Source organism: Homarus americanus, unplaced genomic scaffold (genome assembly GCF_018991925.1).
Source record: "Homarus americanus isolate GMGI-L3 unplaced genomic scaffold, GMGI_Hamer_2.0 scaffold16430, whole genome shotgun sequence".
Lineage (NCBI taxonomy): Eukaryota > Metazoa > Arthropoda > Malacostraca > Decapoda > Nephropidae > Homarus > Homarus americanus.
Window position 1 is genome coordinate 7,292,454 of NW_024729259.1, and position 25,904 is coordinate 7,318,357.

The 25,904-nt window shown below is 43.2% G+C and overlaps 1 protein-coding gene across 4 annotated transcripts in view; it reads left to right on the forward strand.

Moving 5' to 3' along the window:
* Positions 1–12,565: 12,565 nt before the first annotated feature.
* The window catches only part of LOC121866494 (fat-like cadherin-related tumor suppressor homolog), a 205,712-nt gene continuing 192,373 nt past the window's right edge, over positions 12,566–25,904 (forward strand). For all 4 annotated transcript variants that reach the window (XM_042366219.1, XM_042366220.1, XM_042366221.1 and 1 more), the window contains exon 1: positions 12,566–12,626. The gene's annotated coding sequence lies outside the window, so the exon portion shown is untranslated. The remainder of the gene's footprint in view (positions 12,627–25,904) is intronic.

Sequence of the window (25,904 nt, forward strand, 5' to 3'; positions counted from 1 at the left end):
TCTCTCTCTCTCATCTGAGCCAGGGACCACACACTAGACCCTTACACTTCACTACCCGTCACTCACCCTTCACCTCTTATCATCCCTCTCGTCTTTCTCTCCTTCGTTCATCACTACCATCAACACAGTGGCGGCCCTCACACACTCATTTAGTTCTTACACTCATTTATCTTCTTACTGATTATATAGTAGACGCACTCAAGGACTGTGTGATTACTGGTAGGTGTATCTGAGAGAAGAGGAGGACCGCGGCACAACAACAGAGCCCTCCCTGTCTGGCTACCAACACTCATTGATACTGGAGGCAGCCGGAGTTGATTTTTTTTTTCAATTATTATTATTATTATTATTATTATTATTATTATTATTATTATTATTATTATTATTATTATTATTATTATTATTATTATTATTATTATTATTACTGTAGTTTTATTTTTATTATTATTTGATCGTGTTGGAGGTGTATGGAGCTTGAAGAATTTCGTCGAATATTCTCCACCCCGGTCAGTGAAGGTCCCGAGGTGGAGGAGGTCCGAATGAGAGATGGGCTACTATATTTCTCCACCACTCTTCCGCCCTCATCTCCAACAATTCTTTTTCTCCTCTTCCTCACCTCCATTCCCTCTCCTTCGCTTCTCCTTTACCTTCGCCACCTTTCTCTCGCCCCTCCCTCACCTCCACCAACACACGGCCCTCCTAGACAAAGCTGGCCAGGTTGGTTGTGGCGCCAACATTTCAGCGCTAGTGGGCCCGGGGGGAAATAATCCAGATATTGAGTCTAATTGTTTTCTCTGGCACGGGGATATTACCTCCGTCTCTGTGTCGGGCGGTCGATCTGTCTGTCTGTCTCTCTGTCTGTCTGTTTATTGATCATTTGTAGTTTATTTGCTTAGGGGGGATTTTTTCTCCCTGATGTTGTGTAGTTGTTTGCGTGATGCACCTGTCTCTCCCGGGACCACTGTTACCTGTCCATGTTGTTTGTGTTGTTTTACCTGACGATTAGTGTACATTTACCTGTCTAGTCCCAGTGTGATCAGTTCCTTGTTTTCCTCTATTATTTTTGGGGTTGTTTTTTTAAGCTGATTTAGTCAATGATTTACTCACTCACTCAAATGGATAAAGATTTATTTCACAACCGACTTAGATTAAACTGAACTAATTACATATTAATTTGACTAGATGGAGGAAATTAACTGAACAACTCGGACAAAGAATTAGATTTTTTTTCCCAACGCCTGAGTGTACGAGTGACCTGTGTTTGTTTTTCGTGGTTTTATTAAGTTAATTTATACTGGTTAAGCATCACATGACTCTGGGTGTTGTGAAGTACACTTAACAACACAACCACCACACGCTTCTGAGACCCACGTCCACCACACGCTTCTGAGACCCACGACCACCACACGCTTCTGAGACCCACGACCACCACACGCTTCTGAGACCCGCGACCACCACACGCTTCTGAGACCCACGACCACCACACGCTTCTGAGACACCTGCGACCACCACACGCTTCTGAGACACCTACGACCACCACACGCTTTTGACAACCACGATCACCACACGCTTCATTAGTGTGTGTTTGGACGGCTGACTTAAGCTGTCACACTGTAGAGGGGGGGGAGGGAGATTGTGTGGTGGTGGAAGAGACTTACAGCAGGAAGTTGTCATGTAGAGAGAGAGAGAGAGAGAGAGAGAGAGAGAGAGAGAGAGAGAGAGAGAGAGAGAGTAATTAACAGGGGTTTTACTGAGGTGTTACAGTGGTGTTACAGAGGTTTTATAGTGGCGTTACAAATGAGTTAGAGGTGGTACGTGGCGTTACAGGTGTTTTGGGAGGTAGAATTAGGGAGAGAGAACAGCATGGACTTAATGAGAGAGGGGGAGGGAGGAGTGTTTTCAATGGGAGGGAGGAGAGAGAGACAGAGGGAGGGACGAAAAACGAACCTGTCAAAATGGAGGGAATGACATCTGACATTTGGGAGGGAGGGTGAAGAGGCAAATGGGGGGGGTAGAGGAAGGAACTTGTCACAATAGAGAGAGATAGAGAGAGGGGGAGGGGAGAGAGATCTTGTGGCTAGGGGGACATTTCACGGTGGAGAGTGAAGGAAAAGTCTTTTGCGGAGGTAAGGGTAAAAGTTACCGATTCTTGTGGTGATTTGGGATTGAGAAGGGAGGGGGAAGACGAGGGGGTAGGGGAGAGGAGGAGGAGGAGGATTAAAGGGATGGGGAAATGGGAAATAGGAAGGGAAGCAGAGAGGAGGAAGAGGGTGATATAGGAAGTTGGTCTTTTGAACTTTATATAGGGATGAAGAGGAGGAGGAGGAGGGAAGAAAGAAAGAAAGAAAGAAAGAAAGAAAGAAAGAAAGAGAGAGAGAAGAGGAAAAGATATTGAAGAAAGAGGGAGAAGAGAGAAAGAAGAGGAAGTATAAAGATAAGACGACCCGTTTTTAATTAACTATACTATACTAAATCATTCATTAAACTCAACAGCACAGATCATCCCTACCACAACATTCATTATCCTCACTACTAGATTAAGTATGATATATCTACATGCGTATACGTCAACTGGTATGTGTACACAGCTTGAAGAAGGGGGTATGGGGCCTGATAAATATATATATACCGCTCTGTAGATGACTTGATCAGCTAGATGGTGGCAGTGATGGAGGTCTGCCCAGTGTGTGTGTGTGTGTGTATAGTGCACGGTCGTTATGGTGCAGTTGGAAGTGGATGGTGTGTGATGATGATAATGGAGGGTTCTTTGGTGGAGGGTGGTTGAGGTGGTTGTGGTTGGGGTGTAAGAGTGATGATGGTCGTGGTGGTTGGATGGATGGAAGTTTTTGTGGTGAATGGATGAAATTGGGTAGTTACTGGATGAAGATGATGGTGATGTTGATGGTTGATAACATGTGTTGAATGACGTTTGTGATGGAGAATGTTGGTGAGGGATCGATGATGGAGAGCGAGAGAGGGTCAGCAAAGAACGTGTAGTTGATGATAATAACAATATACCTTACCTTCATAACTACAGTGTATGAACCATGAAACAGTATTCTTCTCAGTGTCACTTTTACTCTTACACTGTCTCTTACACTGTCTCTTACACTGTCTCGTTTAGTCTTACAGCTTAACACACTACCCAGGAGGGGGGGGGGGGCTTCTTGTTTGACCACTAATTCACTTACTATAGCCTCTACGATATTAAACCCCATTTACTGAAGATGGGATCGTGTAATGTCAGTTTTGTTCCTTTAACTTGCAATAGGTTTTCTCTCTGAAGACTTTTAACATTACGCTTTAACCTTTACTCTGCCCTCGGTCAAGACATTTCACCTAACACAAACACCTAATGGGTTTTCTCACTAAATATTTCTCTTTGTTCTTCACGTCTAATTAATTTATCATTAATGTTCTTTCTCCTACGGCTAAACTCTTAATGGATTCTCACTAAACATCTGTACTTTATAACACACACACACACACACACACACACACTTCTAATGGGTGTTTTTCCGAAGACCCTTATTTTCCCTTTTATCTCTACTGGGTTCTAATGGGTTATCTCTCAAATGCCTTCCCTTTAAGCCAATAATATCCAATGGGTGCTCACTAAACACGCTGCCTCTACCACCATTAGTGACGGTGACAATAGTGGTGATAACGAGGTCAGATCTGTGTTATTGGTAAGGGTGTGTCCACAGTTAGCTTGGTGGAGGGGGTGTGGGAGATGGGGTGAGAGGGACCAGGAGTGAAAGTTAGAGTGGTAAGTGAGAGGGATGGAGAGTGGGAGTGATAGGACTGGAGTGAGAGATGGAGTAGGAGGAAGGACTGAGTGGCTTGGGTTAGGAGAGGAAAGCAGAATAAGTGAGAGGCGGGAGTGGGAGGCAAATGTGGTTGGTTATCCTCGTGGTGGGGGGGAAGGGATGTGGGTGAGGGGGAACACGAGTGATCTGTGTGTCGCAAGTTTCCGAGGTTGAGATTAGTCACGGGATCTCCTACTCAGTTCTTGTAGGAGGAAATATAAATCTCACTCACGACTCCAAAAAGTTGTTGCCTCCAAACTTTTGAGAGAGATCGACACGCCAGACAGTCAACCACTCAGTTAGTTCAGTTAGTTATTTAATCAGTTAGCTAGTTACTCGGGCAGTATTCAGTCAGTCAGTCAGTCAGTCAGTCAGTCAATCAAGTTAATTAGCCTGCCACCAGTCTCAACCAACCAGTCCAATGAAGCACCCAGCCCAGTTAGTCCAGCTCAGTAACTTGGTGGAGGTCGTGGACTGGTCGTGGACTGGTCGGGTCGTTCCTGGTAGTACATAATTATAGTGAGTTTGTTTAGTATTGTTGTAATTCTGTGTTGTTGTTGTCAATGGTGAAAAGTGTGTGATGCTTTGTCTGACCTGAAGAATCTGGGTGAGTCGTCGAGATGTTGGGTATATGGTAGTGTTCTTGAGGGCGTTTTTGTGTTGATGTTTTGTGTTGATGTTTTGTGTTGTTCTTGTTTTTGTGTTGTTGTTTTTGTGTTGTTGTTGTTTTTGTGTTGTTTTTGTGTTGTTGTTTTTGTGTCGTTGTTTTTATTATTGTTTAATGGAGTTTAGATGCTGTGATTTTTAAATAACTGTTAATATTGTTATTGTTCAGGTGGTATTGTCGATACTTTTACCTATTATAAACTACAGGAAATACAAAGATGTCATTGATTAAGAACGATTAATAATTGCCAATAAAGTTAAACTGTTGAGATTAAAAGGATTTTTTGTTCAACACTTTAACACAGATTCAGTATTCTCAGAGCAGGAAAATTAGGGCAAGAGAATGAGGTAATAACTTATTAATCCTCTTTACTGAATAATTTAAATATATATTAAAAAAACAGTATGTGTCTATCACTAGGAATATCTTCAGCATTTTAATTAGGTTTGCTTCTAGGTAATCTTGCCTGGTAATAGCCAGCCAGTCAGAGTTTTAATGTAAGATGTTTTGGAATTGTCTTAATCATTTGAGTCCTGGAGGGTTAAAACATCGTCGTCAAAGGATTAAGCCATCGGCGTCAAAGGGTTAAGAGTGAGATTCAAAAGATGTATTATTAAATGAACGTTTTATTACCATGATAGGTGAAGAACAGAGAGAGGGGGTGGGGGCGAGGCGAAGGAAGGAAGGAAGGGAGGCAACTCTCCAGACAGCAATAACATGTTGGGCCGTGGTGTAATAAAGAGGGATGTTAGTGTCCGTGTGTGTGTGTGTGGTGATGCACAACCCCTGTCCTGTTTTATTGCCTCTTAACTGTGTACTGCACCAGTCAGATTGCGGACGTTCACGAGGCCAGCCACTCAGGTCCTGGCGCCGATGAAAGCTACTGTGATGAGTGATGGGTAGTACAGTAAGGCGATTAAAGTTGTCGTATTTTGAGCATTTTGTGGTGGTGTTTTCAGAATTTTAACTCCCGATGGTCACGTGCCACTGAGTAATGAGTTCTAAGTCCTGAAAGGGTCTAACCATCATCGTTAAAGAGTCAAGTCATCGTCGTCAAAGGAATTAAGAAATTGTTGGGGAGTCGACCTTTGTGCTGTGTTGTGGTGGAGCAAAGAGAAGTTTTCGAAATGTGAGCTCGATTCACCAACACACGTTCCTGATGGCTGGTGAAAAAAATTCTTGAGAGTTTCATAAAATGGAAATGTTATTGTGTGTGAAGACAGTGATCTGAACAGTGACTGGATAGTGTTGATGAGGTGTGTTATGATTTGTTTATGTGACGTACACTATATGAGGCCCTTATGTCCATAGCGTTGGGTTCAGGGGAGAGGTGAACGGACTTAAGTAGTTGACTGTACATAACTCACATAGATGGTTGCCAACTGTTCATCAGCTTTGTACACTCGCCACAAAAAGTTGTCCAACAGCTGGGCACCACAGATTTCACAATGAGCACTGTGGCTCGTGTTATCTCAGAATGATTGCTATGCTGAGTTGAGAAGTGACTCAGTATTTCGTAATATGTTGCTCGTCTTTGTAGTATTTACAGGCGAAAGAAAGTATTTTAATTTACAATGAAACTTCCTCATAGAGCAATGTTCAGCTTTATCATTTATTTGGTCATATTGTATGACCCTTAGAGGGTTTGATAACTTTTTGTGGCGAGTCGACATAAAAAACTTAAGTTTGAGCTCCTCGAGGTAGTGCTATCTGTATTTTTTGAGCGAGGCGTGTGTGTTGAATCTAGTCTCAAATTGTTTCATAGCTGCGGATGTTCACAGGTGTCTCTACAGTTTATAATTATTTTACTTTTCCCAGTCTTTTACGAGTGTTGTTGGCTCGTGTAGACTCAGTGGTGTCGAATGAAGCTCATAACTTAGAGAAGTCCATCTTGAGACAAGTTCAAGAGCTCTCGATTAGGTGAGTCACGTTCCCATTACCTCCTCCAGAAGTCCTTAAGTTTTAATTAGATCGTTGGCGTTCCTTCGGGCCTGCCAGGGACCTGTTCAGCCCCACCGAGGGGACGCGTACCAGCAAACAATGGCGCCCCCGGGAAAAACAAACCCAGGGCGAGGTTATTTTGTTTGAACAGCGGGGGACGTCGGCCGCTGGTTGGCCGCCCCCAGCTGCCAACCACTTCATCAATGGCGGTCACCTCATTCTCACCCCCCCGCTCTCTCCCTCCCTTCTCTTCCTCTATCCTCTTCATTTCCTTCCTCTTTTACCCTACCTCTTTCCCGTGTCCTTTGTCCTCCTTTCTATCCAACTCTTATTCCTTCCTTCCTCTCATTTCACTTTTTATTTTGTCCTCCATTTTCTTCTATCCCTCTCCTCTTTCCCCCTCTCATGTCTCCCTTACCTTCCGCGTCCACCTTCCTTTCCTATCCTCTGTCCTACCATCTTTGATCCCACTCCCCTTCCATCATCCTCCCCCTCCCTCACCCCCACCTACTTTGCCATCCCTACTCTCCCGTCCACTAATTGCGAGTTGGTATTGCTCAGGGGGTGAACAGAATGCCCGGGACATTTCTTGCAAGTTTTTCTCCACCACCAAACAACAACAACAACAGCTGGTGGTTGTGGTGGATGTATTAGTCCCCTCAGGCATGTGAATCATCTCAACCATCTGACCTGATCTCGGTTGTCAGGTAGCCAAGTTCTAACCAGACGGGACGGGGATTTGATTAGAGAGTAAAAGCCTTAAAACCTGCTTGTGGATGTATCAGTCTGCCTTGTGAAGATGTATCCAAGTCTAGCCTATAATAATACGTTGGGATTTGAGAGTGTTTATTTTTTGTCAGGGTATAATTATGGCTTAGGATGCGTCAACCTTACCCTTTGATTATTATTAAGGTGTTTGGGTATAACCTCAGTCTTACTTATGATACACGGCCATTACCAGGGTCTTATTAGGTCATAACTGCTTCCTCCTCCTCCTCCTCCTCCTCCTCCTCCTCCTCCTCTAAAGACCCACAATCAATAGGGCCAAAGGAGAGGATGACCTGGACCCCCCCCCGCCATTAACCATCTCAGGCACTGCATCTGAACCATCCAGTCACTGTAAATTCATAACATCTTCCACTGGTGATGTTATAATGCATTACTGTACACTTGAACAACTAAGGTCTTTAACCAGATTTTGTTTTAATGTGTTTTTTATGTATATTTTTTTTAACTACGATTATATATCTAAGAGTACAAGAATGACTTAGGCTGACACTGGACACTACAACATTATATACATCTTCTTGAACGAACACCCTGGCGAAATTTTCCAAATATCCCAACTGGAATTACGCTTTCCAATTAGACCAATTTGTGAGTAACTTGGGTAAATTGGGAGAATTAGGCAGGCGTAGAGAGAGGGAGGGAGAGACGGGCGTATTGATTGTGTGTGAGAGAGAGAGAGAGTATATATATATATATATATATATATATATATATATATATATATATATATATATATATATATATATATATATATATATATATATATATATATATATATATATATATATAGGGTATATATATATATATAGGGTATATATATATATATAGGGTATATATATATATATACTGTATATATATATATATACTGTATATATATATTAGGGTGGTCCAAAATATCACATATTTGTATACGTTTTCTCCACAAGGTTTATTTTTGTCCATTAGGTACAAAATGCATCCCAGAAAAAAATTGGATCATTTAAAGCATATTTAGAGGTCAATCCAATGTCCTCTTTTTTTCCATTTAGTACGTAATAAGGATTTTTCGGGGCTAGATAAACACATTATAAACACATTGTCTTTATTCAGCAAAATATACTATTTAGATTGATAATGAAATAATTGTAGAACTGATGAGATATAAATGAAATAAGTAACTTCATCTGATTAATGGTAACCCTTGTCTGTGTTTCCTGTTTCAACCTGTCATTGTCAGTCCCTATGACTCAATACTTGACTCTTTGCCCTTTCCAAATAGGCAACTAGGCTATATACATTGAAATATACCCAATATAATGTGTTGTGTATATTAAGACTGTATCATGCGGACAAGAAAATTCAGTCCTACACTACAAGTATAATATGCAAAATGGATTGACCTCTAAATGTTAATGAATATGGATAAAATTTTACAGACCTTATCTATGAACCAAATGGACAATTTTAAGGCTTGTGGAGGCAATATATTACTATTATATGTTTGAGAGAGAGAGAGAGTATATATATATATATATATATATATATATATATATATATATATATATATATATATATATATATATATATATATATATATATATATATATATATATATACAAAAATAAAAGAAAGGGAAGGTACAAGTCATATGATACTGAAGACAAGAGTAAGAGAAATGAGAGAAACTGATAAAAGAGAGAAGAGAGAGAATAATGGGTAAAGGAGACACCAAGACGGGAAATAGGAAAGGTTTAGGGATGTGGGTGATAAATGTACCGCCAAGAGGAGGTGAAGTTAATGTATGGTAAACATTTGGTACGTTTCACTCTCAGGCTTAACCTACAGTACGTAAGGATTTAGTGCATAGGATACACATCTGATGTCCTCCTTCAGGTTAGCTCATAGGAACTCTTCTACAGGTGTCCTTAGGATTGCTTGCCTGCTTCCCTGTACTGCATCTGATTTTAATCATTTGACCTTCAGAACTGACAGCATTTCTCATTAAACTGTTTCATAATGTATTTTTTTCTAATGTTAGTCTGTTTCTGAACACCACACAACGTTATCACCAAGTGTGCCACGGTGTAGCTTTAACCCCTTTGAGAAATATGGTTTAGCCCTCCAGGACTCAAAGGGTTAAGGCGGTGCTCCACGACTAAGTATAAGTGTTTTTTGTCGTTTTATAGTAATGATGAACAATTAGTATTCTTACCATTCATCGCCACCAAGTCTTAGCGATACCACATAACCTCCCCCACCCCCCCCACACACACTCTTTTCCGCTGTACAGTTTCCCTCTTTTGATGCTGTAAAATGTGATTATGTTGACGATCAGCATCTGTCAGTCAGCAGAAAGACTTGAAATGCTCGACAGGATTTTCTTTTTCCGGTTCGATGACGATAAAATCTCTGTCAGTCCCCACGTCATGTCGAGAGAGAGAGAGAGAGAGAGAGAGAGAGAGAGAGAGAGACCATCCGGCGAATTTCCGTGCACCGGTTCTGATTAGTGGTGGTCGGGCCCATTAATAAGATTACCAACTCCAAGGTCCGTGCTCTGCGGGAGACCACACACAAAATTCTGGGGACAGGAAATCCGAATCCGAATCCATGGCTTACTTGAACGACAACAAAAGACTCGGTGACCTTTGAGACGTTTCTCCTAATTTATAAAAAAAGTAAAAAAGAGGAGAGAATCAGCGAGGCAGGTCCCTAAATTGCTGACCTGTCGTGTCTGAGGTAAGCTCTGTCTCGGCTACTATATCCTCTGAGGGCGTCGATAATGTCTTCCGTCTACAGTACCTTGGTGGACGGGAGTGGGTAGAGCCTGGGCTGTGTCGCCGTGGTAGGTCAAACGGTCACTTGAATTATTTTGTTTGCTGAACTCTCGTGTTGATTGTGGAGAAATTGGTCAGCTTGGTGTGTGGCGGTGGAGAAGAGGGTGCGGGCAGCGGGAGGAGGGAGAGAGCCGTAGGAAGGGGGGGGGAGGCTAGGATAGTTGAGGAGGAGGAAGAGTAGAAGAGAAGAAAGAGAAAGTAGACAGCATCAGAGGGGGGGTAGAAAACACTAAAAGTAGATGAAGTGGAAGAAGAAGTAGGTGGGGAGGTGAAAGAGCCGGGAAAGTAAATAATGGATAGAAAACAACAGAGGAAGGGGAAGGGGGGAAGGAAGCAATAGAGGAAGAAGAAGGAAGGGGGGAACGACACAGGATGGGAAAGGATGGAGGGGAAACAATAGGGGAAGGGAGGGGGAGGAAGTAGCTTTGGAAGGGGAAGGGGAGGCGAGAGACAGAGTGAGGAAGAGGAGGACAACCTGTTAATGTTTCACTCACTCTTATTTCCCCCTCACTTTGTTTACTCCCCACCTGGTTTTCGTCCCAACTTCTCCCCTGCCCTTTGTTCACGTCGTCTAGTGTGTGTCTGTTGGGTTAGGGTGTGTGGGTTGTGGTCTGGTAGCCAGCTGGTAGGGCCCACCTGACCTTAAACCGGCCACCAATTTGATTCTACTTCCCGGAAATACCACAATAGCGTTAGGCAGCAGCGGGTGGGCGCACCGTGGCGTGGAAAGTCGTGGTACTGGATTTTGTGTTGTCCGAGTTTTATCAATAAAGAATTGTAACAGTAATCCGATTGGCTGTTGTGGACTGAATAAAAATGACTTGCGTGGATGAACTCTCTCGTGACCAAACACTGACCGGAAAAAGATGTCCGCTGTGACATTATAAACAAGCAAACTGGTGTTGACAGAGCCAACAATCCACAGCGTGCCAACACTGAGTCCCGAAGGTCACTGCCAGACGTAGCACATATACACTGCTGACTCCGGGGTGTGAGAGAGAGGTGAGGTCGGGTGGGGTGGGGTGAGGTTGAGGTGGGGTGCGGTGTGGCAACAGTGTGGTGTATCCACGCGGCTCATAACGGGGTATTAGATCTATAGGAACCACTTTCCCTTTTCTTCATTTCTGATTTATTTATGTTATTTATCAATATTGTTTATATGTATTAGTTATTAATGCTGCTTGTATATGTTAGTTTTCACTTTATATTTATAGGATCTGTTTATTTCTTTCCCGTGCAGTAGTTACACCTTACTTGGCCTAACGCTTGTATTTGAAGTCAATGATAATATAACAATGCCCAATAGGTTATATATTTATAGGGAGATGTGTTCAGTAAGGTAATGTTTATGGGAACAAGTTTTACCACTATTGACATTTACGATGAGTTGTGGTAGAGCAGTAACATGGTGGTGATGGTAGTGTGGAGGTGGATGTTAATGTGTGTTTCTTCTTCTTCAGGTAACATGGTGGTGATGGTAGTGTGGAGGTGGATGTTAATGTGTGTTTCTTCTTCTTCAGGTAACATGGTGGTGATGGTAGTGTGGAGGTGGATGTTAATGTGTGTTTCTTCTTCTTTAGGTAACATGGTGGTGATGGTAGTGTGGAGGTGGATGTTAATGTGTGTTTCTTCTTCTTTAGGTAACATGTGGTGGTGATGGTAGTGTGGAGGTGGATGTTAATGTGTGTTTCTTCTTCTTCAGGTAACATGAGTGGTGATGGTAGTGTGTGGAGGTGGATGTTAATGTGTGTTTCTTCTTCTTCAGGTAACATGGTGGTGATGGTAGTGTGGAGTGTGGATGTTAATGTGTGTTTCTTCTTCTTCAGGTAACATATGGTGTTGATGGTAGTGTGGAGGTGGATGTTGTGTATGTTTCTTCTTCTTCAGGTAACATGGTGGTGATGGTAGTGTGGAAGTGGATGTTAATATGTTTCTTCTTCTTCAGGTAACATGGTGGTGATGGTAGTGTAGGTGGATGTTAATGTGTGTTCTTCTTCTTCAGAGTAACATGGTGGTGATGGTAATTAATGAGTGGATGTTAATGTGTGTTTCTTCTTCTTCAGGTAACATAGTGGTGATGGTAGTGTGGAGGTAGATGTTAATGTGTGTTTCTTCTTCTTCAGAGTAACATGGTGTTGATGGTAGTGTGGAGGTGGATGTTAATGTGTATTTCTTCTTCTTTAGGTAACATGGTGGTGATGTGTAGTGTGAAATTGGATGTTAATGTGTGTTTCTTCTTCTTCCAGGTAACATGGTGGTGATGGTAGTGTGGAGGTGGATGTTAATGTGTGTTTCTTCTTCTTTAGGTAACATGGTGGTGATGGCTGTGTGGAGGTGGATGTTAATGTGTGTTTCTTCTTCTTTAGGTAACATGGTGGTGATGGTAGTGTGGAGGTGGATGTTAATGTGTGTTTCTTCTTCTTCAGGTAACATGGTGGTGATGGTAGTGTGGAGGTGGATGTTAATGTGTGTTTCTTCTTCTTCAGGTAACATGGTGGTGATGGTAGTGTGGAGGTGGATGTTAATGTGTGTTTCTTCTTCTTCAGGTAACGTGGTGTTGTTGGCTGTTGCTGCTCTACGATGATGGTGACCAGATGTCTGTCATGGGTGAGCTTAACCCCTTTGTTGACGATGATTTAACCCTTTGAGGACGGTGATTTAACCCTTTGAGGACGATGATTTAACCCTTTGAGGACGATGATTTATCCCTTTGAGGACGATGATTTCACCCTTTGAGGACGATGATTTAACGCTTTGAGGACGATGATTTAACAGTTTGAGGACGATGATTTAACCCTTTGAGGACGATGATTTAACCCTGTGAGGACGGTGATTTAACCCTTTGAGGACGATGATTTAACCCTTTGAGGACGATGATTTAACCCTTTGAGGACGGTGATTTAACCCTTTGAGGACGATGATTTAACCCTTTGAGGACGATGATTTAACCCTTTGAGCACGATGATTTAACCCTTTGAGGACGATGATTTAACTCTTTGATGACAATGATTTAACCTCGTGAGGATTGACGATTGTCCCTTTGAGGTCGATGATTTAAACCTTTGAGGATTGATGATTTAAACCCTTGAGCACGACATTTGAACTTTGAGCACGATGATTTAACCTTTGAGGACGATGATTTAACCCTTGGATGACAATGATTTAACTCTTGAGTGGAGATTAACCTTCAGTAATCGGAGTGAACAAAAGTTATGACAGATGCTGCTGTTGTCATTTCAGATTTGATAATGGATCGACATTCCAAACCCGACATTGTTTATCTTTTTTGAGAATAGTCGATAAAATTGACGATATCAGTCAAACCGATGTCAAGAACCGGAGTGTGGATGACCATGTTAGGAGTAAAATGTGACGAGGATTTGCTATTTAATGCCCTGCTCTGGCACCCAATTACCGTGACGCTGTTGAGAGATAATATAGGTGCTCCTGTCGGCATTTACCACGTGACGCTGTTGAGAGATAATATAGAGGAAGCTATCGGGAAGGACTTAAGGATTTAAAGTAGTTTTTAACAATATTGATACACTCGACGAAACAAAATCTGTAAAAGTAACTCGAGGTTTAATGTAATTCTCAGGGTTTACCTAAAACAGATTGCAGGGTTTATTTTCCGTATTGTAATCTGTGAGGCGCGGGGGTGATTCCAAACTATTACTTAGGAAATTAATTCATTAATAATTCATGGCTTTCTTTTTTTTTAACCTGACAAAGGCCTCATTTAAAATTCATGACTGGACGAGATTGTTTTGTACCGTGTTACTTGTGCTGTGTACCGTGTTATTTTTACTATGTTCCGTGTTACTCGTGCTATGCTCCGTGTTACTAAAGCAGGCGGTTCCGTGTTACTTCAAAGCAGGTTCCGTGTTACTTGTGCTGTGTACCGTGTTATTTTTACTATGTTCGTGTTATCGTGCTATGTTCCGGTGTTATCGTGCTGGTGTACCGTGTTACTTGTGCTGTGTACCGTGTTATTTTTACTATGTTCCGTGTTACTCGTGCTATGCTCCGTGTTACTCGTGCGATGTTCTGTGTACTGATTCCCTTTGTCCTGAGTGAACGTACCTAAATGTAGTCTCTAGGTCACATATAACCCTATGTTAAGCGTAGCATCTCTCCTGTAACTTACACCCAACCTGATAAGTGATATTCTCAAGTCTTCAGTTATGGGAGAAAAAAAAAATACCCCACGAAGTCTTTTGAGAATCCAGGTGGTACACAGGTAAGAGGTGGATGTACAGGTGTGTGGTCTTATTGTACAGGTGAGGGAACCGACTGTGTTGCTTCACTGAAATTCGTAAGAGATTGTCCTATGTTGTTTAGTTATGCATTAGTTTTTTTTTTTCTTATCGTGTTCGGAGTTGTTATACATACCGTTAAGGATAAGTTATTCACACGACCTGTAATACATTATTCATCCTGACAACAGTGTTCTTTATACAGTCCTTGTGCGTTATTCATACAGTCCTTGTGCGTTATTCATGTCTTTAATTCATACGTAATTCTTACCGTATGTATAAATTTTCCTACATGTTTATCAGTAATTCCATACGTTTATTAGGAATACCAAGTGAGTTCCATTCGCGTAATGATCCTTTAGAAGCAGTGTGGAGAAGGGAAGTGATGGGGAGAAGGGGAGTGATGGGGAGCAGGGGAGTGATGGGGAGCAGAGGAGTGATGGGGAGCAGAGGAGTGATGGGGAGAAGGGGAGTGATGGGGAGCAGAGGAGTGATGGGGAGCAGAGGAGTGATGGGGAGAAGAGGAGTGATGGGGGACAGGAGTGATGTATAGAGGAGTGATGGGGGAGAAGAGAGTGATGGGGAACAGAGGAGGATGGAGAGAAGAGGAGTGATGGGGGAGAAGAGGAGTGATGGGGGAGAAGAGAAGGGATGGGGAGAGGAGGGATGGGGGAACAGAGGAGGGATGGGGAAGAGGAGTGATGGGGAGCAGAGGAGGATGGGGAGCAGAGGAGTGATGGGGAGCAGAGGGGAGTGATGGGGAGAAGAGGAGTGATGGGGAACAGAGGAGTGATGGAGGAGGCAGGGTGATGGGGGAGAAGAGGAGTGATGTAAAGAAAGATGACGATATTTATTTCCCATATTTTTACAAAGATATGCATAAAGATGATGACGTGTTATGTTTATGATGACGTATTTTGATGGGGGCAGTGTTTATGATGGGGAGCAGAGGAGTGATGGGGACAGAGGGAGGATGGGGAGCAGATAGTGGTGTAAGAAGAGGAGGATGTGGGGAGAAGGGGAGTGGTGGGGAGAAGAGAAGTGATGGGGAGAAGAGGAGTGATGAGGAGAAAAGCTGTCCTGGAAAAGAGGAGCTGTTATGGGGAGAAGAGGAGTGATGGGGAGAAGAGGAGTACAGTAATCGGTGAACCGCTGGTGTTGTAGTCTACGGGATCGTCAACCCAGATTTCACTTACTATATCCGCTCAGTGTATTGGTTCCTCCCGTTCCCGCTGTTCATCTCCTCCCCCCGTTCCCGCTGTTCATCTCCCGCAGGTCGTCGTTATCCCTTCTCTTTATTCCTTCCCTTCCTTCATCACCGTCGCCCACCTTCTATCCTTCCTTCTCTCTACCTTCATTCTACCATCCCTTCTCTTCCTTCCATTGCCTCTTCCCTTTCCGTCTCTCTTTGCCTCTCTTCTTCCCTCGCCCCCTCTCCATCCCTCGCCCCTCTCCCTCCCTCGCCCCTCTCCCTCCCTCGCCCCTCTCCCTCCCTCGACCTCTCTCCCTCCCTCGCCCTCTCTCCCTCTCTTCCCCGTCTCTCTCACTTCCTCCACCACCTTCCTCCCTCTACCCTTTCCTTCCTCCATCTCTCCTCTCCCTTCTGTCTTTCCTGTATCCCCTTTCCATCATTCCTCTCTCCCTCTTTTCCGTTACCCCTCTCCCTCTTCCATCACCACCCCTCACCCCTCCCCCCTCCGTAAATGATTGTACTATTATTTTATCGTCTGTTAATTACAAGATAAACAGACAATTTATCAACACCGCTTCTCCTTGGTTGATACAATATCGTGTTTCATTTAGCGCGAGAGAAAGTTTGTTTTATAATGTTGGAAGAGAAAGTTGCTCGGTAAATGTGGGAGTAGAAGAGAAAATTTGTTTTAGAATTTTGACCATAGGTTAGAAAGTTGCTTGAAAGAAAGTTCCCCATAAAAGTAGAAATAGCTGGGAAAGTTTCTTTATACACATAGAAATTGGAAGAGAAATAGTTTTTAAAAATGCAGTGATGGAAGTGAAAGCTCAATTGAAAGAGGAAGTCGTTCTAAAAATGAGAAATGAAATTCCATCATATCGAAAATAAGAAAGAAGTTGTGATAGAACATAGAAGAGAAGTTGCTTAATAAAGAAAATGGTTAAGGAGTTGCCATCATAAATACAATAGTGGATCATGTTGTCACCAGAGCTTGAGTCCATTATCCATAATCGTATCTCTCTCTCTCTCTCTCTCTCTCTCTCAACAATTAATCCAGAGGAGAGTTTAATCTCAGTCCCTTTTGAGGCCTTTTGTGCTTGTCAGTATCTTTCTATGTTCGTCTCTCCGTATGTCATTCTGTCTGTCTGTCTGTCTGTCTGTCTGTCTGTCTGTCTGTCTGTCTGTCTGTCTTCTTCTGTTTGTATTTATATGTTTTTTCTGTTTGTTTTTCATCTGTCGAGTCATTCTTTATATCTGTATTTCTGTCTTATTTATATTTACGTATGTCTGTCCATCTCTGTAACACTGTGTATGAAATGAAACGAATCGATTGTGTTGAAAGTTTTATGATAGTATATGTGACGAGACGTTCATTAGTGGTTCAAATACACGATCGTTAAAATTTTGTTTTTGGAGCTGATATATAAGTCAGTAGGGGGTTCATTAGTGATTCAATTACGGCTTCATTTGAATTATTTTTCCCTCCTTTTATTTTCGTAACAGAGAGATAGATTTATTTTCTTTTTTTTGTGTTTTTTTTTATGAGACTTTTATTGTATGTGGCATTTTTTTCATAATGTTATTGATCATCATTTTGGGAAGGTGTTGTGGCGTTGTCTCGTTAGTGTTGTGGTGTTCAATTTTTTTATAGGATGGGGTTATGGGAGGGCAAAGGTTGTAGAGGGAAGGGGTTGTGGGCGGGGGGATGGGAATGGTACGAATGACATATGATTCCTCACCCCCTCCCATTCTCCCTCCTCCTACCCCTCCCCACTAACCCCCTCCTCGGGCCACACTGACCGCCTGGTGCCAGAGTCGTGCCTGTTAGCCTCCCACCCAGTATGTACGGCTGGCCATGAAGTAGGTGGTAACAATGGCCCTTTAGGGGGATCGGTATCTTACAAAGGACTATTGTGTCTGAATTTGTGCTTGGAGATATGCCGCCTTCTTTCTTCCTTCTTTCTTATTTATTCTTTCTTTTTTCTTCTTCCTTCCTTCTTTCTTCTTCTTTCTTTCTTCTTTCATCTTTCTTCTTTATTCTTCTTCTTCCTTCTTTCTTCTTCTTCCTTCTTTCTTCTTCCTTCTTTCTTCTTCCTTCTTTCTTCTTCCTTCTTCCTTCTTCTTTCTTCTTCCTTCTTTCTTCTTCCTTCTTCTTTCTTCTTCTAGTCGAGTGTTGATAAATGGGGATAAGTCGAGTGTATCGAGGAAAATAGGGAAGAACTGGGAAATGGGGAAGAACTGGGGTAGATATAGTTAATTTTGTGTGGGTGGAAGGGACGGTAAATGCAACAAACACACACACACACACACACACCACACTCACACACATTCGCCACAACACAACACAACACAACACAACTCACCTCACTCACTCACTCACTCACTCACTCACACTTAATCCAAGGAGATTTTGCTGTAAGAGTTTTAAGCGAGTGAGTCCCGGATATCAGATATGAGAGTTGGTGAGGGCGCTTGTAAAACTCTATGCTGATAAGATAACGACTGCAGCGACACACACGACACTCCTTACTTCTTTATCACTGATAATGGGGAGGGGGGGACTGGAGAGGGAGGGGGGAGGGAGTTTTGGTGTATCAGTGAGGGAGAGGAGGTAGGGGAGGGTTTGGGCGACAGTAAGGTGGAGGAGGGGGGGGTTGTGAGGGGGAGAAGGAGTGGAGGGGGTTGTGGGTGACAGTGAGGGTGGAGGAGGAGGTTGTGGGCGACAGTGAAGGTGGGGGGGGGAGGGATTTGCGTGTGGCGAGGAGGGAGAGGGGGTAAGCAAGGGGGAGAGGTAATGGGGATGTTATCAGAGACGGTTGTTTGCTTGTTGGGCTCTTCCTTCCATCACTCAGTCTAACCTTGTTCCTCGTGTCACCAACCCACGCAGTACAAGACTCTCTCTCATCCCCACCAGTGATCACCGTCCCTGTTCTCTACCCAGCCCAGCCAGTGTTATTTACGTCTTTATACACGACAGAAAATAATACAGTTTGTTGTCGTAGAAATTCGGGAAGACTTGAGAATTGTAACTACAGGTGATCGTGTGGTTTGTTGTGTGTGTTCAAGGACGACACCGGAGAACAGCGTGTGGTGTTAGTACCAGGAAGGTGTGTCACCCTCGTACACTTTTAGGAGTTGTAACTAAATATTCTCAAGTGGTGGTGGCATCTGGCGGCCGGTCATCGACGCCCTCGACTCACTAGCAAGTGTTGTGTCACATCGTTCATCATGGTAAGTAGTGTTCTGGGTACTCTGTATGTATGTATGTGTGTGTGTGTGTGTGTGTGTGTGTGTATGTATGTATGTGTGTGTATGTCTATCATGGTGAGTGTGCCACCTGGGAACATGACAGACTCGTGTTATGGTTAGCGTGTCACCTTGAGGGACTCTAGGCTACTGCGCCGTTGCTCTGTGTTCTTGACTCAAATGCCTTTGATCAGTTGTTGTCGACAATGTGGTTGTTATTCAGGTCTCGTGTAAAGGTTTGTTTGTCTCGTCGGGAACATAACAGGGTCTTCCTTCTCGCCCTTTTTGGAAATTCACGTCCAGTGTAATAATGTGATCCACCATGACTCGTGACGAAGTCCACCACACATGTGACGGATAGTTTATTTTATTATTACCCGCCCGTCGCCACACAGCACGAGCAGTATGTTTTTATGTGGTTAACTTGAGTGCATACAACCATGCCTGTGTTGTAGTCACAGAGTCCCGGGCATGACGATGTAGTTCTCTGCCTTTATGTTTTGGCTGTTATCTCCAACGTGAATTTATTCATCTTAACGTTGGAAATCAGAGTTCAGAGGAAAGTCCTCCAGCGTGGGCAGCTCCTCCTACTCTCAGGCATCAGTGAGTTTCTGTGGTATTTTGCGCTGATTAGACAAGCAGTTTCCGGTCATTATTCCTAAACCAATTAAACTGATCCTCTTCATATTGGAATATTCTAAAGCGACCCCGGCTCTATTCTCTCCTGCCCCGGCCCTGCCCCGGCCCTGCCCCCTCCTGCCCCGGCCCTGCCCCCTCCTGCCCCGGCCTGCCCTGCTCCCTGCTGGCCCTGCCCCCCTCCTGCCCTGTGTTCCTCTCTGCCCTCCTGCCCCGGCCCTGCTCCCCCCTGCCCCCTCCTGCCCCTCCACCTTTAATGCATATATATAAAACTACTAAAGTTATAAATTCAGTGAACACATTGCACGTGTGTACTATTATTTACGGCCACATATTTCGCAGCACAATCACCGTCAAAATAAGAATCTGCCGTGAAAATGATTTGTAGTCGTTTATGGCGGTGTTGTGTTGTTGTGACCTTTCAATGGTCCAGTTCTCCCCAATTTATAAGTGGAAGACTTAGGCTGTGTCAACCACTGTTTTGTTAGCAGTTAGTTAAGAGAATGCACTACAGGTATTTAAACAACATTGTCACCAATTTTGGGATTCACGAAAATTATCTGCTGTTGACTGATTGTATCTAGTTAAGGTAGTCTTGTTATAACTGTTTTGGCTTTTCCCACGTTATTTCTGTTTTGTAGAGTAAATGAAGCAGGTAGCTCATTGTTACATCTCCAGCAACGAGGAAAGTTCATGGCGCGAACCTTTGAGAACCCGGGTCTAAATTTGTATTGTGTATAAATGACCCCAGAAAAGTTATCAAATACTGTTAATAACTGGCGAGCCCCTGTTAAGTTATTTTCTTATTTTTCGTTTGAACTCTGTCTCTCTGTCCTCCCCACAGAGAAGAAGTGGTAATATTATTCATCACTGTTCTATCTGCCGGCCATGTTGATAAGTTGGGGTAAAGTGTAGTATTGCCAGTCACCTAACGTGTTTATTATTCCTTTACTTGTTGTGCAGATCATAGCTACGTCCGAGTGTGGACTTTCTTTTATCATGATCTTTGCACAAGTATCATAATCGTCAAAGTTAGTAACATTTTTAAAAACATTGAGTCGTATTGTTGTTATATTGTGTGGTGGTGCAGTTGTTAGGTAGTTGGAGATAAGAGGCCAAGTCCCGGTGTATACGTGAGCGTCTTTGTGCAGTGTGAGAGACGCTGCTGGAGTATCGCGATCGTCTGTCAAAGAGAGACTCACCCAACAAGACCCCCCACAGCAAGGACCTTTCCTCCTCCTCCTCCTTCTCCTTCGTAAGACCCCCTTCTGTCACCACCACCATACACTCTTTCTCCTCAACCACCATCACCAAAACCCCCTTCCTCCTGCATCACCAAGACCCCTCCTACATCACCAAGACCCCTCCTGCACCCGCCACCACACGCCTCCCCCTCCGGCTTTGTGTGTGTGTGCTGCTGCCCGTGAGTGCTGGAGATGTGGACAGTAAATCACAGTTGGCAATTTCTGGTGCCGCTGATTCATGGCTGACTCGGAGGGCTTGCTACTGCTGCTGGCCCTCGTCACTTCAATTATAGCAGCCTTAGGTGCTGTCTACACCAATGCAACCGCTACAAGACCTTATCACTGATGTGGTGTTGGTTGGTGTTAATGAGTAACTGCTGCCCGGAGCTGTTTGGCGACGGTCGTGACTCTTTGTACTTCCAAGATATTGATAAACTCGTGTTCAGGAGTCGGTGTGTGTGTGTGTGTGTCAGCGGGGTTAGTAGGGAGACAGGGCCTACATGGGCAGGAGCATTGACGTTGTGAGTGGGTGGGTGGTGGTGTGGTGGCTCGTGCTGAGGTCCACCTTTTATGGACGCACTGCCGTAACACGTCAACACAATGCCAGACGTTGAGAGAGACACACTGGTGGACTCCTGGTGTAATGTTGATTAAAGTATTGGTGCTTTGTTTACCGTGTACCGGCGCTAGTTGACACCTTCTTCTACCGGCGCTAGTTGACACCTTCCTCTGCCAGCGCTAGTTGACACTTTCCTCGAGTGCACTCAATTACTATATTTTGTTATTGTTTGAAGTTTGAAGTTAATGAAGCCGTTATATAATGAAACAGATGGCCATAGCAGTTTTATTACGAGTAATAGTAGTAGTACTAGTAGTATATCACTTAACTCATGGGAAAAACACTGATGACATGCGACCTGAGCGGAAATAGCCTAATTATTTTTGTTAATTATGTAACCTTGTTTTACCGGCAGCGGGCTAAAAATGGTGATGTTTTTAATGTTTATATAAAGATTGTTATACGGTATATAGTAACTGACTGATTGAGTGTTTGTATCATGGTTTTATTCAGCGTAATAATGTAATGAAGTATTTTAGTTGTAAATTGAAAAGTGTCGTAATAATTATTATATCCGTTAGCTGCCACCAGGAGATGGCTGTGTTTGTTTACATACAGCTAAAGAGAAATGCTAATGTTTATGATTGTCATGTAACACTATTTTACTGTGAAAGGAAAGCGGTAATGTTTATAATGATCACGTCACCTTCACAACACTCATAATATGTACCTTTGTCACACGGATATATATTTATAATGATGACGACACTGCTAATAATATATGTGTGTTACATAGCATCGTATTTCCTCCGCTGGTCTGGCAACACTAATTATGACGGATTATGAGATTAAGGGACAACTCACCCAACTGTCTCGAGCCAATAAAACACAAGTAACGGACTGTCTGTATTTTATCACGCTAACGACTGGACAAAATTGTTGTTAAGAACGATGCGTAAAGTTTCAGTGATAAATTATCCTTTATGCAACAGCGGCGTGAGAGGCGGGCGGCCCACTAACGATGGTTCAGCTGCATCTTAAGATTGTAACGATATGAGTGGTGCAGATTTTAGCGGGATAAATAGTTGTGGGTGACACGACAGACAGCAGGGTTTGTAATAATAATTTTCCCCGTGTCGTTCTAATTAAAGTTTCCGGCTAATAAATGTTTTTTCGAGTTTGTTATATAGGTGTTTACATATACAGTGAAACCTCGATATAACGAACTATACTGAGAGGAAATTGGTTATATCGAGGATCCGCTAGATATAAAACCTCCAATTATCGAGATATATAGATATAAAAGTTCGTTATATGGAGGGTTCACTGTTCGACATACCGGATTATATAATTTCTAGTTAAAATTTCAATCTCAATATATTATCCTAACCAATATGTATATGACTGACTATATTATAAAAGAATGTTGATGTAATATAAACTGTCATATTATAATGCATTTGATATATTTTTTCGCTTTTTTCCCCCACTGCAGACTGACGTATTAAAGCTGATTCTTATAAAACTATTTTATTGTTTGGGGGAAATTTAATTAAAACCGCAGAACGTATTTGTTTATTGACAGTCTTTCTCTCTACTGATTCTTTTTATTTATTTATTTATTTTTTGCTTAAGTCGATTATGTCAAAAACTCATAAATACAGCAGTTCTAGCCATCCTGTACTCTGTCCCTACAAGCACAGGTAGAGTATACAAGCACAGGTACAAAGTGAAGGTGTAATAAGGGTCTAACTGCAGTCGTCAGGTGCATCGTAACTAAACAAAATCCATTGTAATGCCACTTGTGTCCTTTTGTGGTGGGATGTGAGGGTTTACCGCAGCACGTCGTGTTACCTGAGACAACAGTTAAGCGTCGCCGTAGAAGGGTAAACACACTAGTTGTTGGCATGACGTCTCCTGGTCTCGTGTGTGTGTTGTGGAGGTATTCATCCTTGTTTCTATCTCTCTCCTCCCTGTTCTCTATTTTCTTACTTCACATGTTCCTCTCTTTACTGCCTGCCCTTCACTCTTCCAGATAATACAATACCCAGTTCCATTTTTTCATCTGTCTTCATCTTTTTCATCCTTTCTTTTTTGTCTCTTTGCTTCCTCTTTCTTTCATCATCCTTTCCCCAATTTCTTGTTTTTGTCACACACACACACACACATACACACACACACACAGAGCCACCCACTTACAACCCTCTTTCCCCTTCTCTATTCACCGCTTATTCCTCCCTGCTCCTCCCTCTTCCCCTGTCGACTCCTCTCCTTCATCTTCTCTTCTTCCCCTCTCTCAGCTCCTCATGACCACGAGGCAGTGATGAAGTAGAGAGGGAGGAAGTAGAAGGAACCAGAGACACTATTCTGATTTTGTTTTTCCAGATTTGATTTTACATTGTTTGTCATCTCCTCGATTATCTTGTGTATTTCCCAATTCACCCTTGCACCTCCCCCTCCCCCACCCCCTCCTCCTTGTTCTGATAACTGTGGTGGCTCTCAAATTTATCTGGTAACTGTGGCACTTATCAACACTCTTTGTTCTGGTAAATGTGGCGGCTGAGTGTTAAACTTGTTCTGGTAACGTTGACTTTTGTTTATTCGTGTAAATAAAAGAAATATTTACTTTTTCTGCTTGCTTGCTTGCTTGCTTTGGGTTCGCTGGACTTCAATTGTTTACATTATTACTGCATCTTACTTTATGGTTGATGAGAGTGACACCCTGACTCTCAAGACTCTAGGATACACCAAGCGAGAGGTATATCTACGTTAGGTCCAGAATGACTCACAAGCCTCCGACGCATTAAGTTACCAGAACACCACCTGGAGGATTTGTATATACACAGTGTCTCCGGTACGGGCACATTCTCAGAACTTCATACGGTCAGGGCACTCGCGTTCCCCAAGACGAAGACCAGACATTTGTGCTATGATATACTGTACTGTAGACTGTGTGAAATGACTGACGACGCCTTACATAATTGTCTATTGTTGTGTCAGGACGTGAAAATGGATATTACGTTTCTCATATTGGCAAGGTTCAACAGGAAATTAGACGTGAGGAATTTCTATAAAACTCGAAGTCTGGGAGCTAGCTAGCGAGGGCGGGGGGATTGAACACGATCACATCACCACTGCCAACACCACCACTACTAATGCCACCACCATCACTTTCACCACCACCGACGCCATCAACCATCTCCACCACCACTAACACCGTCTCCATCAACCATCTCCACCACCACTAACACCGTCACCATCAACCATCTCCACCACCACTAACACCGTCGCCATCAACCATCTCCACCACCACTAACACCGTCGCCACCACCCTCAAGCCCTGCAGTTAAGGGGCCATTTGTTTTGATTCAACGCCCATTTACTCTCGGATCTGTTTAGACTACGCTTAAGGAGAGGCTTACCAAGGGTCGGTAAAAAAAATACAGAATTATTATTTTGTTATATAAACGTCTGAGATAACCGTCATTACTACCCACATGACTACATATACATAAATTAAGTAAATAGGTCAGTAATTTGCATACGAGCGCCTACGTTTAACATATAAGAAGAACGGGGGGGACTCGTCTACCCGCCTGTAGAAGAAAAAATAAGAACATAAGAACAATAAGGAGTCTGCAATAGGCCGGTTGGCCTGTGCATGGCAGCTCCTGTCGAGAGTTACTACCACTCTCTATCATCCATGAATCTATCTAGCCTCCTTTTGAAACTTTCCAGAGTTCTCGCACTTACTACAAAGTTGCTAAGCTTGTTCCACTCGTCCACCACCCTATTTGTGAACCAGTTTCTTCCTATCTCCCTCCTAAACCTAAACTTATCCAACTTGAATCCGTTGCTCCGAGTCCTATCCTGCTCGGATATTATAAGAACTTTATCTATATCCCCTTTATTGATTCCTTTCACCCACTTAAATACTTCTATCATATCTCCCCGCACTCTTCGTCTTTCTAGGGAATGCAAGTTAAGTTTCTTTAACCTATCCTGATATGGAAGGTTTCTAAGTCCCGGAATCATTTTTGTCATTCTTCGCTGCACCGACTCTAGTGAATTTATATCCATTCTTTAATAGGGGCACCAGAACTGAACCGCATAATCGAGGTGTGGCCTGACTGCGCAAGATATAGTTGCAATAAGACCTCTGCACTCTTGTTACTTACACTTCTAGATATAAAACCCAATAAAAATGCAACACTCAAAGGTCTTGTGGGTAACGAAATGAATGAAATCATACTGTTTTTTTGTTTTTTTGTTTTTTTTACTAAGGAGAGCAACAGGTACACGTGCAGGTAATATTAATGGTCATAGCTTCCTCCCCCCAACCAAGTCACGTGTTTGACTAAACCACCAACTGTACAGACTGGCATGACTCACGCCCATGTTCACAGAGCTTGGTTAATAGCCCCCCTCCCCCAACACACCACACCCCACCACACACACACCCCCCACCTCCCCCCTCCTCTCCCCACTGATTTACAATACGTGTTCTTGTATTTAAAAGCAGACTCGAGCAAACACCACCATCACCATTGCCTCCATCCCTCCCCCCACACCCTCCCACACCCCACACCCCACACCTCCCACACCCCTACACCCTCCCCACACCCCTACATTCCACCCACACCCCACAGTCCTCTCACTCCCTCCCACACCCCCCACACCTCACACCCTCCCACACCCCCACACCCTCCCACACCCCCCCACACCTCCTCCCACACCCCCACCTCCTCCCAC